The following is a 16626-nucleotide window of genomic DNA, read 5'->3' as shown; positions in this document are numbered from 1 at the left end:
TTTCATAGATAGAGGTCGAATTCTACGTGTTTTGTCTTATGTTATTGTTATTGTTATTGGATGGGCCGACTACTCATTCTTTGCAGCCAGGGGCTGAATTGCGAGGAGCTTTCAATAGCTTATGCCATCAGGAGTGGCAGAAATCCAATTTTGGTCAGTGTTGCCTATACCCTACTTTCAAAAGGACGGTGCTCTCGCCGCGCTCTCTCTGCGACTTAAATCGCTCAACCAATTGTACAGACAAACAATATTTTTTGCGCTTTATAATTGTCTTTTCAGTCACACTTTTAGAGTTTGCAATACTCAGTATGAAATCAAAGGTTACACACATACGTTTAGGTCGCAGTGATAGCGCAGCGCGATCGCCGTCTAGTGGAAAGGTGGGCTCAGCATTCAACGTATCGTACAAAGGGGGCCAACGCGTTCGGAAACAATAGATTTTTGTTTCACAAAAATGAATTTATGCCTACCTTCTCGGCCGTTATAGTTATTCAGAAAGAACCCATAATCACTCCACACTAAATGTTTCTTGGTGGGAATACCAGCAACTTTTATTGACTGGCATAAAGCATAACAAATACGAGAAACTTTACAAACCAAAATGGAAATCATTTTGCACAAATTGTCATGCCTGACATATACGATCATTACACTTATTGTGTATCTGAAAATGTTTTACAAACGTTGTAATATAACCAACAATCAATCACGATTTTTCCACCCGCCTACAACAAATTAGCATTCGTGCAAAGTTGAATATACTTGCAGCAAGAATGGTAAGGTTACCCCGGCAAAAGAAGAAATAACGATATGGGCTAACGAGTCCTACAGCGAAGCATAGAAATCACAGCTTGGCACATGAATAGCTATGCGCCCAAGTTAAGTCAGCTTGCCGCAAAGTTAACAACAACGATAACAAAACAAACACTCTGGCAATATTACAATAACAATAATACCCAGTAGAGCCCTGTAGTATAACACAGTAATCATTGGCAGGAATATGCTAAATGTTTAAATTTGACTAATGTACCTCATGTCCTAACGTGTCTCCAAATCAAAGAGCCTGTGTCTAGGATACTAAGACCCAATAAGTATCCAGACATAAACAAGGAACAGCGAAAATAATATAAGTTGGCACTTGCCACACTTTAAACTTACCAGGTTATTTCTTTAGCTTTGAAAGCAACTATCTAGGAGTCAACAACCGGCTAATCAAATGGATAACCATAAGTATGAATATGAACAAATGCTAGGGAACTGAATGTACAAAACTTACGTAAGAGTCTATTATGGAGCAAAAGGTGTACATGTCACAGGTTCTGGGCATTTAATATACCGCGAGATGGTTATTAATATGATCTGTAAAGTAACAACGTGTTTCTTAGATCTTCTTCCGTTCTCAGTTAGGTTATGTCAACTGTATCTAGAACATATGTAACTATCCATAAAGCAAGTACGTTAAGGATAAAGACACATATCTTGATAAACAACACTTATGCAAATAATACATGGCCGTTCACCACTATACTTTCACAAAATTAAGTGTACTACAGTGTCATAGAAAAGTATGACCAGGAGAAACATGTTTTAGCAATCCTATCAATTGGATCTGTTTCAAGGCTGATGAAAGATGTAGTAGTCCTTGAATGGTAACCCTACATTCCTGCAATTTATCAAGGGACAGTCGTGCCCCCAATATTACTCAGTGTAGTAAGGTCGTTGTTGTTTTTGGATGAGTTTTTCTTCTGTCTGTGGTACTGCCACATCCTGATCCCTATCACTGGAAACTGTAAGATCACGTTCATAAGATGCGTATGTGCTATCATCGAACATAAAAACATCAGTAATATAAGTGGGACAACATATGTTCAACTTGCTTACTGCTATCCAATGAAGCGCGGTGCTAACTGTTACAACGATGGCACGTGCGCAAGACGTAAAATATTCCACGGGCAAACACCAAATGTAATAGTAACCGTCCTTAAAGAAGAAACCTAACAGATGTCTGCTGGTAACACTCCCAGCAGGCTGGTCCTACATGTCCTTCACAAATCACCCCATTTGTAGAGCTGTGCAGTAGGCCTGCTGGTAACCTACCTAGCAGACTCGTCCTACATGTTCTTCACGAGTCATCCCACTTGTAGAGCTGGGCAGTAGGCCTGCTGGTAACCTACCTAGCAGACTCGTCCTACATGTTCTTCACGAGTCCCGCTTGTAGAGCTGGGCAGTAGGCCTGCTGGTAACCTACCTAGCAGGCTGGTCCTACATGTCCTTCACGAGTCATCCCTCTTGTAGAGCTGGGCAGTAGGCCTGCTGGTAACCTACCTAGCAGACTGGTCCTACATGTCCTTCACGAGTCACACCACTTGTAGAGCTGGGCAATGGGCCTGCTGGTAGCCTACCTAGCACGCTGGTGTTGCCCGCCGATGTTGTTCTCGGTAGAACAAATGTTGTAGTAGGGGGAACAATTGAAGTCGTACTAGAAAGAGTGTGGCAATGACGGCTGAAGGTCCGTTACTTGTCACTTTGCGTTCTTCCTTCCGTCTTTCGGGCTGGCGGTATCGATGGAACTCCGAACAAGGAGAGAAAATAAATCAAGTAATTGATGAAGAATGTTTCGACAAAGAAAATGTAATAACTGTCATGATTCAACATAGTATGTGATTATTATAGCTATTACAAAGGGCTAGCCCTAATAAATAAATAAATAAAATAGTATGTGATCGAATATATTGTGAGATAGTAAAATTCTATGTGATCACTGCAAGAAACATTAAAATAGTATACCTCAATGTAAGGTATAAAATCATCCTTCATATGTATAAAGTACAAACTTAGATGCAGATTACCATATACGAACTATCACTCACTGGCGTCCTTAGGTAACTCACCATCAGGAATCCAGTCTGTTTTGGCGGTAGACTCTCATAACTCAAACTGTGACACACCAAGGTCAACATTCCATGTCCAAGAACACATAATTGAGGGGGAAATAGCATCCCTCAAATCGACAGTCCTACAGTATCCACGCCAAGGATTACCCTGTTGCTCACACCTCTCACTGTCTCAGATTTTATTCTGAGAATCTCAATCAATAAATAATTGAATAAGAGAATGGTCCGTGAGTCATACAGTCACACAGCCAAATATAACCTATGCTAGCCCTCCTACCTGGTCACACAGGTAAAAAAGATAAGAGAATGGTCTGTGAGTCATACGGTCGCACAGCCAAAATTAACCTGTGATAAAGCTGGCAGGTGGCACAGGTATATGAAAGAAGAAAATAGTCTGTGAGTCATACGGTCGCACAGCCATAAATAACCTGTGAGTTATACGTTCTCACAGGTAAATAAAAATAAGAAAATGGACTGTGAGTCATACGGTCACACAGCCATAAATAACCTGTGAGTTATACGTTCTCACAGGTAAATAAAAATAAGAAAATGGACTGTGAGTCATACGGTCGCACAGCCATAATTAACCTGTGTTAACCCTTCAAGCAGGTGGCACAGGTAAATAAAAATATGAAAATGGACTGTGAGTCATACGGTCGCACAGCCATAAATAACCTGTGTTAACCCTTCAAGCAGGTGTCACAGGTAAGTAAAAATAAGAAAATGGACTGTGAGTCATACGGTCGCACAGCCATAAATAACCTGTGAGTTATACGTTCTCACAGGTAAATAAAATTAAGAAAATGGACTGTGAGTCATACGGTCGCACAGCCATAAATAACCTGTGTTAACCCTTCAAGCAGGTGGCACAGGTAAATAATAAGAGGATGGTCTATGAGTCAAACGGTCGATCAGTGAATTATAACCTGTGAGTTATACGTTCTCACAGGTAAATGAAATAAGAAAATGGTCTGTGAGTCATACGGTCGCACAGCCATAAATAACCTGTGTTAAACCTTCAAGCAGGTGGCACAGGTAAATAATATAAGAGGATGGTCTATGAGTCAAACGGTCGCTCAGTCAATAATAACCTGTGAGTTATACCTTTACACAGATAAATGGGTAGCTGGTTTCACCTGCCGAACAAACCTTCTGGGAACTGAATTGTTACATTTTTACTACTACTTGAATTCTTCGTTTCTTCTCAGGCGACACCAACTTTTTAGGGGGTGAATTCACACCAGTGGCTATAATGATCTCCCAATCGGTTAAGCAACATGAAAGTTGTGGTGCATATTTTTTAAACATTACAGGGGTTGTGAAAAATGAAGGAACCAGTGATGTTGTCTATAATTTGCTCCATATCAAGTCATAAAGGCAGGCGACAGCATTTTTTACATTTCAACAAGAACGAGCGTAATGTGTCCCTGCCTTTGTTTCCACCCTGTAGACAGTCTGGGATTTCTAATAAATCTATGTATTTATAGGGTACAATTCACCCTTGTAGCTACTGGGATGGTCACAGTAGGGAATACTTCCTTGGTACTTTACCCAGGGAACACGGGATTCCTGTTTAAGAGAATGGTCTAAGAGTCACACAGTCATAGAGCCAAAATAACCTGTGGTAACCCTCCTATCAGGTCGCACAGGTAAATAGAATAAGAGAATGGTCTGTGAGCCATACGACCACACAGCCAAAATATACATGTAAGTCCTACTTTCGCACAGGTAAATAGAATAAGAGAATGGTCTGTGAGCCATTCAGCCACACAGCCAAAATATAACCTGTAAGTCCTACTTTCGCACAGGTAAATAGAATAAGAGAATGGTCTGTGAGCCATACGGCCACACAGCCGAAATATAACGTGGGTCCTACTTTCGCACAGGTAAATAGAATAAGGGAATGGTCTGTGAGCCATTCAGCCACACAGCCAAAATATAACATGTGAGTCCTACTTTCGCATAGGATAATAGAATAAAAGAATGGTCTGTGAGTCATACGGTCACACAGCCAATATATAACATGTGAGTCCTATTTTCACACAGGTAAATAGAATAAGAGAATGGTCTGAGAGCCATACAGCCACACAGCCGAAATATAACATGTGGGTCCTACTTTCGCATAGGTAAATAGAATAAAAGAATGGTCTGTGAGTCATACGGTCACACAGCCTAAACATAACCTGTGAGTCATACTTTCGCACCGGTAAATAGAAAAGAAGAAAAATGGTCTGTACGGTGACACATTTTAAAATTAACTTCGCAGTATTGAGTCAACGATCAGCCATGAACAAATACTAACTGTGAGCCATACGGTCACACAGCAGAATTATCTTTATGATAAATAAACCAGGTCACATAACGGGTAAAGAGCATGACCTGATATTGAGCTAATTTCATGATGTATAAACCCAAGGAGGTTAAAAAATATCATAACAGGCAAAAACCTGACTTGTTACCGGCAAGAATTAATTTTCGAATTAAAAAGAAACAAAATATGATACAAAATAATCCACAATAATCAGCTAACCAAACTCACTCGGAGCTGGGTGGGAGGGCACAAAAACATGCGATTAACTCCCCAATTCGGGCGTGGAGCTCGGGGAAGTTCAAACTGCCCTTCTTCTATCTCTGTCAAGAATGATTCAGCGTTCGAATCTCTGAACACTGCTTGTTTGAAGGGCGCTGATTGGTTGTTCGAAAAGAACTTCGGTTTGATGCTTGGCCCCTGAAACGTTGGGCCAAATCAAAATATATCGGCCGTCACGTCCGGCCTAAATTTTTATTTTTGTTTCACAAAAATGAATTTATGCCTACCTTCTCGGCCGTTATAGTTATTCAGAAAGAACCCATAATCACTCCACACTAAATGTTTCTTGGTGGGAATACCAGCAACTTTTATTGACTGGCATAAAGCATAACAAATACGAGAAACTTTACAAACCAAAATGGAAATCATTTTGCACAAATTGTCATGCCTGACATATACGATCATTACACTTATTGTGTATCTGAAAATGTTTTACAAACGTTGTAATATAACCAACAATCAATCACGATTTTTCCACCCGCCAATGGAGCGATAGCGACGAAAAACCCCCCAAAGCGAGCCGCTAGGCGATTTAGAAAGGCCAGTAAGGTAGGCATGAACAAAATGATGATCCCTGCAAACGTGACCATCAGATTCAGATACCCCTTTCCACGATACTGTGCTGTTTCTCTCATGAACAAATAAATGCCATACAATAAGCACTCATAAACACCGGATAGTGAAATTACCCCTCCTGATTTACCTTGTTTCATTTATGCACAATGTCAAAATTTTGAAATCCACTCTGTGGTACTTCTGTCGTCACTGTTAAACAGTAGTCTGAGCGTACGATACAAAGATTCAAAATAACCATCTATGACATTGCTTGAATGCTTGAAAGTCCTGAATTCCATTTTTCTCAGCAGGATTTATAACGTTAAAGATTCTATGCAAAGTTTTGTAATCGTGTCGATACATAAGATAACGTTAGTAACGGCACGGAACTTTAATCGGGTACTTTTCAAAACCCATCTGTCAGTCAAAAACTAGCTCCGGTATGCAAAATAATTTCAGTGCTTTACAAAATCGGTAAGATATACGACTTAAAACCTTGTTAAGTTTGAGCCCAGAAAGATTGCACATTGCAACGACAAGTTAATCAATCTTCCGGTATGTTTTCAAGCCAATAAATAATTCGTGGGAGAGGGGCAGCGTTTGGAGTTTCAAGAAATTATACTTTACATCCTCACATTACACTTTTATCATCACAGAGAATATAAAACAAATTAATAAGATGTCCGTCTAAGGCAACCGATATGCCCTGAAGTGTCCTTCTTTTAAGTACATCTCCAGTCTTTGTCAATCTAAATTGGGCGGAAATCAGAACACGTGCCATTTTTGAATCATGCCTCAGCACGCCATTTTCACCCCTATTATTGAAAATGCTCCCATCCAAAAGCTAGCAGTATGGACCTCACGGCCATACCAACAGCCCCCACGTGGGGAACGTACAGTAGAGAATTTGTAATGTGTTATTCGAACCCTATTTGATATTAAACGCCTGTATGAAGTGCCCTCATCCTGACTAGAAACGTTCAGATAAACACCAAATCGCAGTTATACTACCCTTGACTTAACAGTTTTCAGTCAAGTAAATCTGTAAAAAGTTTCGTGAAGACTCCATGGCCTTTTCGTCACCCACGCTGGCAACAGTTCTTTGTAACACAAACAATCGTCTGCTGTTTGCTTCCCGTCTTGCTACTAGTAGACTAGTGACTGAGATAAACTGTGAATGAACACAGGCTACATACCCCAATACTTATATGGATAAAAAAGAAAGACCTGGGGCATCAGTGTACATGTGCCCGGAAAGTTTCCAAACTTATATTGTGGAATCGAACGTTACCAATGTCAAGATACGAATATCCCACTTACCGCAACAGTGTAAAGACCTGGGGCATCAGTGTACATGTGCCCGGAAAGTTTCCAAACTTATATTGTGGAATCGAACGTTACCAATGTCAAGATACGAATATCCCACTTACCGCAACAGTGTTCAAATCCAGCGCTGTAAATTCCCCCAAAGCGACGATTCACAAAACAACAAAAGATAAGACTAACTCACAAACACAAAAACATGCGATTAACTCCCCAATTCGGGCGTGGAGCTCGGGGAAGTTCAAACTGCCCTTCTTCTATCTCTGTCAAGAATGATTCAGCGTTCGAATCTCTGAACACTGCTTGTTTGAAGGGCGCTGATTGGTTGTTCGAAAAGAACTTCGGTTTGATGCTTGGCCCCTGTAACGTTGGGCCAAATCAAAATATATCGGCCGTCACGTCCGACCTAAATTTTATTTTCCTCAAGGCAATGTTTATGGAACGTCCTAGAGAGAGATTTCTACATCCGGCATCCATCAGGTCCTAACGCCCGTGGACGATTGTTTGGTTGTAATATATAACCCTTTGGCGTTTGCGTCAGTCTGGGAAAGGCTACCCTAGATCATTGTCCGACGCTTGGTTCTGTTTATTTTTGTAAATTAGTTTTATTCATATCTACACTAGTGCAAGGGCGCGGTTACATATGTCATGCGATCGTCGTACGATTCTAATGCCATAAGATTTTCAAGCGTGACAGAACCAACCACCGACTTAGATCCAAAACAACATTTTGTGTACCAAGACAGTTGAACTTAGACGTACATTTTTGTTGTCCAAAATGCCCCAAGGTAGCGATCGTACGACGACGGCACGACCTATGTGACGGCAACCTAACTATGTAAGACTATTCTTCCTGGAGTACAAATGATGAAATTTAAAACTTATACAACAATGCAAATTAAACCTAATGAAATGAAATGAACGTAAAGAAAAAACACAAAAAATTAAATGTAATCAAATGTGTCAAAACCTGACTGAACATCGTAAGGCAAAAATGTCCTGAGCCAATGTTTCACGGCCGATGCAATGGCCAAGTGGGTAGAGTTGTCGCCTTGGTTGTGAATACGATCCCTGGCAGAGCCATACCAAAAACTTTTAAAATAGTACCTGTTGCATTCTCTGAGTATGGTAGTTGAAAACACAGACCACTATCAGATATTGGCCCCACGATGTAGTCATTACACAAAGGTTCTGTGCCCCAGGCTACAGGGACGCAGTAAGGTACCACCCCCAATGCATCAGCTGTTGTGGAAAAACTTTGACTTTAAATCTATCCCGCAAACTAAAGGCGGTGACTTGGCTGCAACCGTCCTGCGCCCGAGCAATTTGAAAATAGTGCTCACACGATATTCCATACATTAAAAAAAAAACTTTTGGACACTTTGCCATTTGTAACTTTGTTGTCTTTCCAGTTTTACGTTTATAATTTCATCATAATCTAATAATGAAGTCAAAGGTTACACAAATCCAATTCAGGTCGCAGCTATGTTGAAGCAAAGAGACAGACAACATATCTCAGAGCGATCACCGTCTAGTAAAATGGGGTAAAATAGTCATCTCCAAGCAGATCTTGCGTGGCATAAGACAGTAACATAACCTGGGGAAGCTTAAGGAGTTTAGACGGCAGAGGAGTAAATTGGCTCGCGTGGCCTATTTACTCTTCTGCCGGCTAAACTCCTTCCCCAGCTTATGTTACTGTCTTATGCCACGCAAGATCTGCTTGGAGATTAGTAAAATAGTAGAAATCGGACAAATATAGATGTGTAACATGCCAAAGGAATTAGCTGGCCGAGGAGTATGATTTGCGACCCAGCTAACTCGTCTGGCATGTCATCTGTACTGTCTAAATTCTTCCACTTTCAATTATTTCTACAGCAACCTGTGTAGCCTGGTAGATGCTTAGACTTCCATACGGACCTCATTCGGGCTTGAATATAAGTTTTATACGCACGTTTGAACCCCCTTTACGACAAATGCGATCAAGCCTTATGATAAGAGACGGCATAAACTTGCAATGTCTTGAGAGAATAACGCATTGAGGGTGTCGAGCGAAGCAGTAACACATGTTAGAAATAAAGTGTGAAGACATAGATCTTTCTTGAAGGTAATATCGTACTCTGGGAGATGGCGTCAGTCAGTATCGGTCAGTCAGTCAATCAGTAAGAATGAAAAGTACGTAGTCATTACTTGACATGGAAATCATCAATACTAATGACTTTTAAGGGTTTTTAAGCTGCTATCGGTTAACATTGGATTGATATTGATTCAACACTAATGTCTTTTATGTAAGCAACAAAAAATCAGATTCCATGGCTCTTCTTTCAGGCCGTGGGGGCAAGGGATTGCTATCCGATGTTTCTAGGGTATTGGAAGGTGGAGCCTAACCTTCTCCTTCTACTGCCTTTTACCACCCCAATCGAAGTCAGGTACCCGTTTACGCCTGAGTTGAGTGAGGGAAGTAATGTTAAGTGCCTTTCTGAAGGACACAAATCCTAACCAAGAATACAAGCAATGATTTCCGTGTTCACTAGCCTAGTAACCACTAGATCATAGACGGCATGTTGCTACAAGCAAAATATTATGTTGAATATTGAATTGCTTGGGGCACTGAACGGAAAACGACCTTTCGCGTTTGCATTGGTATTGGTCGGTATCCCCGTGTTGCTCTGATGGCAAAGTTTCAGTCAAAGGGCTTATCACGAACACAGCCAGTACAGCACTTTCCTCTTTGACCTTCTGATCCGAGAAAATCGCGTTTGGTAAGGAAAGCAGTTAACCTTCTCGCTCCGTCCGCTCAGTGGCGTTTTAAGCCAGTTATTAACAGATAACAAAGCCTGAAGCATTACATTTGATAGTGATGTTATTGCTGAAAGCGATCTCGAACCAGTTCGATCCATCCTCGTACGCAGGGACATCCAACGTCGAAATCGCCTGTCTGGATGTACCCTTCTTTCTCAACCGTACCGACACTCTCAGTTCCTGACCGCCCTGCTTAAAGATATTAATGAGTTTACCGCTTATATATGCGAGAGCGCTTCTGAAAACTGAAAGGCCTGTTCGCTGATTGGCTGACAGCTGGTTTTTTTTGGGGGGGGGGGGGGGGCGTCCACAGGAACTAAGAGTGACGGTTGAGAAAGCAGGGTACATCCAGACATGCGGTTTCGCTGTTGGCTGTCCCTGCGTAGGAGGATGGTTCGAACTTGTTCCAACTGGCTGTGGCGGGAAATGTGAATGACATGTACAGTAGATATACGTTATTCGCTGTTCAGTCAACAGTGGACAACGGACCTATAGTTAAGGAACCAAATCAGGTGGCCGGCGGGAAGAAAACGGGGCATGAATTCGAATGAGAACGGGACAATCTTTTCTATCAACCTCTGCTTGGAGAGTAGTCTAGTAGACCGTCTGTCATCTTCCTCAGGGCAATGCTGACTGGTTCTATATTACACTGCGGCATAGGTGTCGCTGCTAATATGGCCTTCACACTGAAACCGAATCAGCAGGAATCAAGCAGAATGTGCAAAATTCGTGCCGCATTCGGGGCCGTTCGGATGGGAATTCCAAATGGACCTTATATCCCCTTCACACTAGAAGGAATGAGCCAGAATGCCGTCAGCATGAATTGTTTTTCTATTCCTGGGAATTTTTAGTGTGTTCTAGACATTCTCACTGCATTCGAGATATTATTTCGGTCACATTCTGGCAGGATTCGAGGTGGCCGTAATAATGTTAGAATGCCGTAGAATACGGTCATACTGCAGTTAGAATAGTTAGAATACACTTAGAATCCACTGTGAATGCCATTCAATATTTGTCCACTTCGAATGCACCTCGACAGCTTTTAACATGTCAAAAACTTTCGGGCTAGCCAAAAGAACGGGCACAAATAGCTGGAATGCGGTTAGAATTTCTGGAACACACTACGAATTGCCAGGAATAGAAAAGAATGGTCATTGGGTCATGAGGTCCTAAACGTAAAATGATAAAACGGTTGGATGCGAGGAACTACAATTGTTATCCATCTGTCATGACTACCAATTGTAGTCATACTGAATGTTTCATCAACTTTTAACTATCGTGGTGGCCATTATATAGTCAATCATACGTGGAAAGTGCTATACAAGTGCCCTGAGTGTACGGTGGCGTAGATGGCATAGATGGTCATGGTTATTTGCCTTGTGGACTCTATGTCAAAAGGTCACTAAATTCCCAAAAATCCCTGGCTAGACGGTGTGTTTTCTTGGAAAAAGCACTCAACACGGCTTTTCCCGCTCCACCAAGGTAGGACTCAGGTTAGAGAGATGAAAAGGTCCATGTGGTGGAAAGAGACGGTTGCCCATTGGAACACGACACAGTGGATGAAAAAATCCGCTAGGCCACAAGGTTATGAGAACTTTAACTGGTGAGGTCGAGTTCGATTGTGCTGAGGGGAGTGAATGAGTGAGTGTGAAGCCTGGGAATCATATTAAGGCTTACGCAGTGATACTTGCAGTATGAGTTTTGTATGTGAAGGATGTTCCAATTTAGGTTAATGTCAAATCTGTCTACAACTTTATGGTGTTTCCCAAGGACTATGTTACTCGTAAATGAGGCCAGCCAAGGACGTCTGTACTTTGGGGAGGACACGTTAGATGTAATGTGGATATTTTGGGAGTCGTAACCAGCCATCACCGCTATCGGATAATGTATGCTATAAATGCTGTATATGTTCCACTCCGGAATATTCCTAACAGCAACAGAATCGGGTACTTGATGAAAGGTGCAAACTGCTGAGAATTGGGAGCAATGTCGGCATCGTTTATTTGATCCTTCCCGTGGTGAGGAGTCAGCGCTAGCAGTACTAAAGGCGCAGTCACATAGGTCGTACGATCGCTAACTTTGGAGGACATTTTGGTACACAAATGCTGTGGATCTATGTCGGTGGCTGGTTCTGTCACGGCCTGCTTGAAAATCCTATGGCATCAAAATCGTACGACGATCGCACGACCTATATGTCACCGCGCCCTAACCCAGCATCCAGCCTACCTTAGATTGGCCGAGCTTTCTTGTTTTCGGTGCAGATGAAGCTTTCTGCCGCCGGGGTAATCTTTCACACCCGGTAGAAGTTTTACGAAGTTTTAGGAGTTTAATTGGCCAAACCTTCTACAACCTTCTTAAAACTACTGCTAAATATTTTCCAGGCGGAGAAAATCTTCTACTGCCCCGAAGAAAGTCCGGCCAATTCACTTTAGCCGGTACAAGGGGCGGAACCGACTTCCGATGAACTTTGACATAGTGATGACGTCACATGTGCGGAAAAAACACGTGTTTTCACCACTCAGAACAGATTGTTGAAGAAGTTAAGTTTTTGGTCAAATTTCTTGAGTTGGCTTGTAAAGTTTAATTTTTACATTAGGAGTTTACAAGGATAGATCGATTTCTCCACTTTGTCTATTTATTATACAGTTTGCTACTTTGCAACGTTATTCCAGCTTGATATATATACACTTCCAACGTAGAATCATGCAACTGTGACATACTAGGGGACGGAGATGTGAGGAGGGCGAAAAGACAATCAAACGAAAATGATGAATTTCCCAATGCATCAGTTTTATCTTCTGCTAGTCTACCATAAGCTTCGTAGCTCTCTAACCTCTAGACCTATCCAACCGATGCAGGGACCGACTGTAATGCCTAACGTTGCATACTGTATCTTATAAAAGATATTTCTAATGCATTTTCTATTACAATTCAGACAGGGTCACCAAAGATCAAGGTTACCCCTTTTTGTATAATTCTAGGCATAGAATAAATCGGCTTACTGTGCTTGGAATAACCGTTTGTATATAATGACCTTCGGCATACCGAGAGAGACGGAAAACTTTATTGATTAGTATGCATAGACAACGCAAAGTTTACGTTTGACTCTAAACAGGCTATTACTAATACCGGTGGTGTGTATTCCTTTCAAGTGGTGGGGGCACTCAATTAACAAGGTCTAAGGAGTACGTAGGAAATCGTGAATAGTTTCATCAGGTTGGGACCGCATCTGTTAGCAGCGACACCTATAGCTGCAGTACCATGTGAACCTGTCAGAATTGCCCGGAAGAAGGTGACAGACGGTCAATGTAAAGTCAGTTAAAATGAAACAACGGTTGTGCAAAATGAGTCTAGTTGGGAACCGCTGAAATGTCCCACCTATATACTAGGCGAAACCTAGACTGTGTCGTGTATTCACTTTGCATTCTGTTCATGTGCACGTTGTGGGACAGAGAGGTGTAACCAAGCTTTAGACGAAGTCTCCCCAGAGAATGTCGGTCCTAACAGCATTTATCTCTAAACTACTTCTACTTTGCGGTAAAACGAATTACAGTGTGAATGCGTGAATTTGGGAAGTTATCGTTGCAGCACGGGTGTTTGTAATGGATTGAGAATTTGTACTCCGCCTACAGCCACCGCTGCCATGGAGGTAAGTCGTCGAATAAGTGGTCAACGAAGCGCAAGGACTAGTTTTCGCCTTACATAAAATCTGATTACTCGATGAAGGCTAGATATCATGGTAATAAGATACGCAAAAGAATAGTAACTCGAGCAGTTGGATACAATTTTGGAAACGGGAAACGAATTTTGCAAACGGGAAACGAATTTGACCGTTTTGAAAAATAAAATCATATTCAGTTGCTTGAATAACTAATAGAGTTTGGCGTGTGACTTTTGATTACGTCTCCGGGTGGAATATTCTCTATACGCTTTCCTAGGAAAGTTTATAAAAGTTGCGATGCATCAGTGTCAAGAGACTAGAATCCTATTGAAACTTTAGTGTAAAAGTCTGAAGGCACAGCCCACGTGTCAGATAGGCAAAAATGGTTTTAGAAGTACCTTACATTAAGTTAAGCCACTTTGAAAGAACACCGAGAAAGAATAACTACTTTTACACCGCAATAAGTTGAAATGCCTTGGGATGCAAGTCTACCTGACAAACACGAAGTGCTTGCCTTTCATAGGGCGATATATAGTATTAGTATCTTCTCAAACTCATAGACGTATGATTTGTACAACGTTGATCGAATTATCTACCCATCGCCATCTGTAATACTCGACACAATGGCAGTAGTAGACTACTGTGTTCTGCCACTGCAGTGGTTTGAATACCCTGTATTCTTTCTTTAGATCTTTTCACTTCATCGCTAGCTTCCGTAGCTCGACATTAATGCATGTAGTCATTTGCAGTCGGCCTTCGCATTCTGTCTCTCTTTGTGCGGAAGCTACAAGTATATATATTTTGCATTGACTCTCCGTGTGATTCTTTCACCTGTAACTTCCCTGATCCACAGCCAAGCTAGGGTAAAATCATTCATTAGTCGACAATTTGCCACAGGACATGCACGAGTTATAAATTAGGCGGTCTGATCGATAAGGTGGGTTGCAATCACACCTTCCATTTCCTCAGCTCGCTGTGGTACAGTAAATTAAATGTGATTTCAGCAACTGGATCAATAACGTGGCAAGCAGGGGGAAAATGAGTAGCTTGCTGAAACGTTACCGGTCGGTATAGATTGTTTTATTTAAACTTACAGCGTGAAGTCGTATGAAAGGTGTGTAATAAAGAATTGAGATTGTTTCATACTTTAACCGCATGCACGCAATGATGACATGTAGAGAAATACCAAAAAGAAGAAATGTGGCAGGTGCGTTAGTTACACCAAAAGGCATCACTTCGACGACTAGACGGTGCAGACGGTGTAAATATTACAAATAAAGTTGCCTTATCCAATGCTGACTAAGGTGGGTTGCAAACACCCCATCTTCCATTTCCTCAGCTCGTTGTGGTACAGTAAATCAAATGTGATTTCGGCAACTGAATCAATAACGTGGCAAGCAGGGGAAAAATAAGTGGCTTGATGAAACGTTACCGGTTGGTATAGATTTTTTATAATGAAGCAACCACTTACAGCGCGAAGTCCTGTCGTAAAGGCCTAGGGGTGTAATATAGAATTGAGATTGTTAGAGAAATGCAAAAAAAAAGGGAAAAATGTAACAGGTGCGTTACTTACACCAAAAGGCATCACCTTGACGATCAATTGTCCAGACGGTGTAAAGTTGCCTTATCCAATGCTCACTAAGGTGGGTTGCAAACATCCCATCTTTCATTTCCTCGGCTCGCTGTGGTACAGTAAATCAAATGTGATTTCGGCAACTGAATCAATAACGTGGCAAGCAGAGGAAAAATGAATAGCTTGCTGAAACGTTACCGGTCGGTATAGATTGTGTTATAATGAAGCCACCGCTTACAGCGCGAAGTCTTGTCGTAAAGGCCTAGGAGTGTAATAAAGAATTAAGATTGTTTCATACCCCCCCTCTATCTCTGTCTCTCTGTTTCTGTCACTTTCTGTCTCTCTCTTTCTTTCTTTCTTTCTTTCTTTCTTTCTTTCTTTCTTTCTTTCTTTCTTTCTTTCTTTCTTTCTCTCTCTCTCTCTCTCTCTCTCTCTCCCTCGTGCGTGCATGACTGTGTGTGAATGTGCGTGTCGTTTACTGCACGCAACCGATGATGATATACTATAGAGTAATGCAAAAAAAAGAAAAAAACGTAGCAGGTGCGTTACTTACACCGAAAGGCATTACCTTGACGATTAATTGTCCAGGTGGTGTAATTGTTATAAATAAAGTGGCCTTATCCAATGCTGACTAATGCATTTTGCAAGAAAAAAATCCATACGGGACCGAGTACATTAGACAGGTTATAAACATAATTTCATACTTATTAACTGGCCCTCTTCCCATGTATGTGATACATTATTGAAAATAAATCAAATGGATATATAGTCTCTGACACAGACATTTCAAAAATCATCCACTGACTTCATTTGAGTATCTGTTGAACAGGCTGAACTAGCCGAACTAGTACTACAAACTATTATGTTAATCCAATTTCTGTCCCGTCTATTATGATCATTTTCGTGTGATATTTGTACCTACAGGCATTGATTGGCTGATTTTTTCAAGTGGCACGATTCTCTGCTGCTGGTTAAAGCTCGTGACAGTGGAACTATCAGACAAATCTCACGATTGTATCGTCTTCCGTCATAATCGCGCAGAATAATGTTGACTCGGAGCGATAATTGTGTCCTTCTCTTTCCATAGACGCCTGTTCTTCTACCGAGATAAGCACCCTAATGACGGTATCAGTAGACGCATGTAATTCGTTGGCGTCAGAAGAGGATTTGGTACAATAGCCTGTTCATCTGCGCTGATTGATATTACCGCGAACGCGATCGGAATATACCT

This window comes from Branchiostoma floridae, chromosome 6, assembly GCF_000003815.2.
Source record: "Branchiostoma floridae strain S238N-H82 chromosome 6, Bfl_VNyyK, whole genome shotgun sequence".
Classification (NCBI taxonomy): Eukaryota; Metazoa; Chordata; class Leptocardii; order Amphioxiformes; family Branchiostomatidae; genus Branchiostoma; species Branchiostoma floridae.
Note: the sequence above shows the minus strand (reverse complement) of the source record.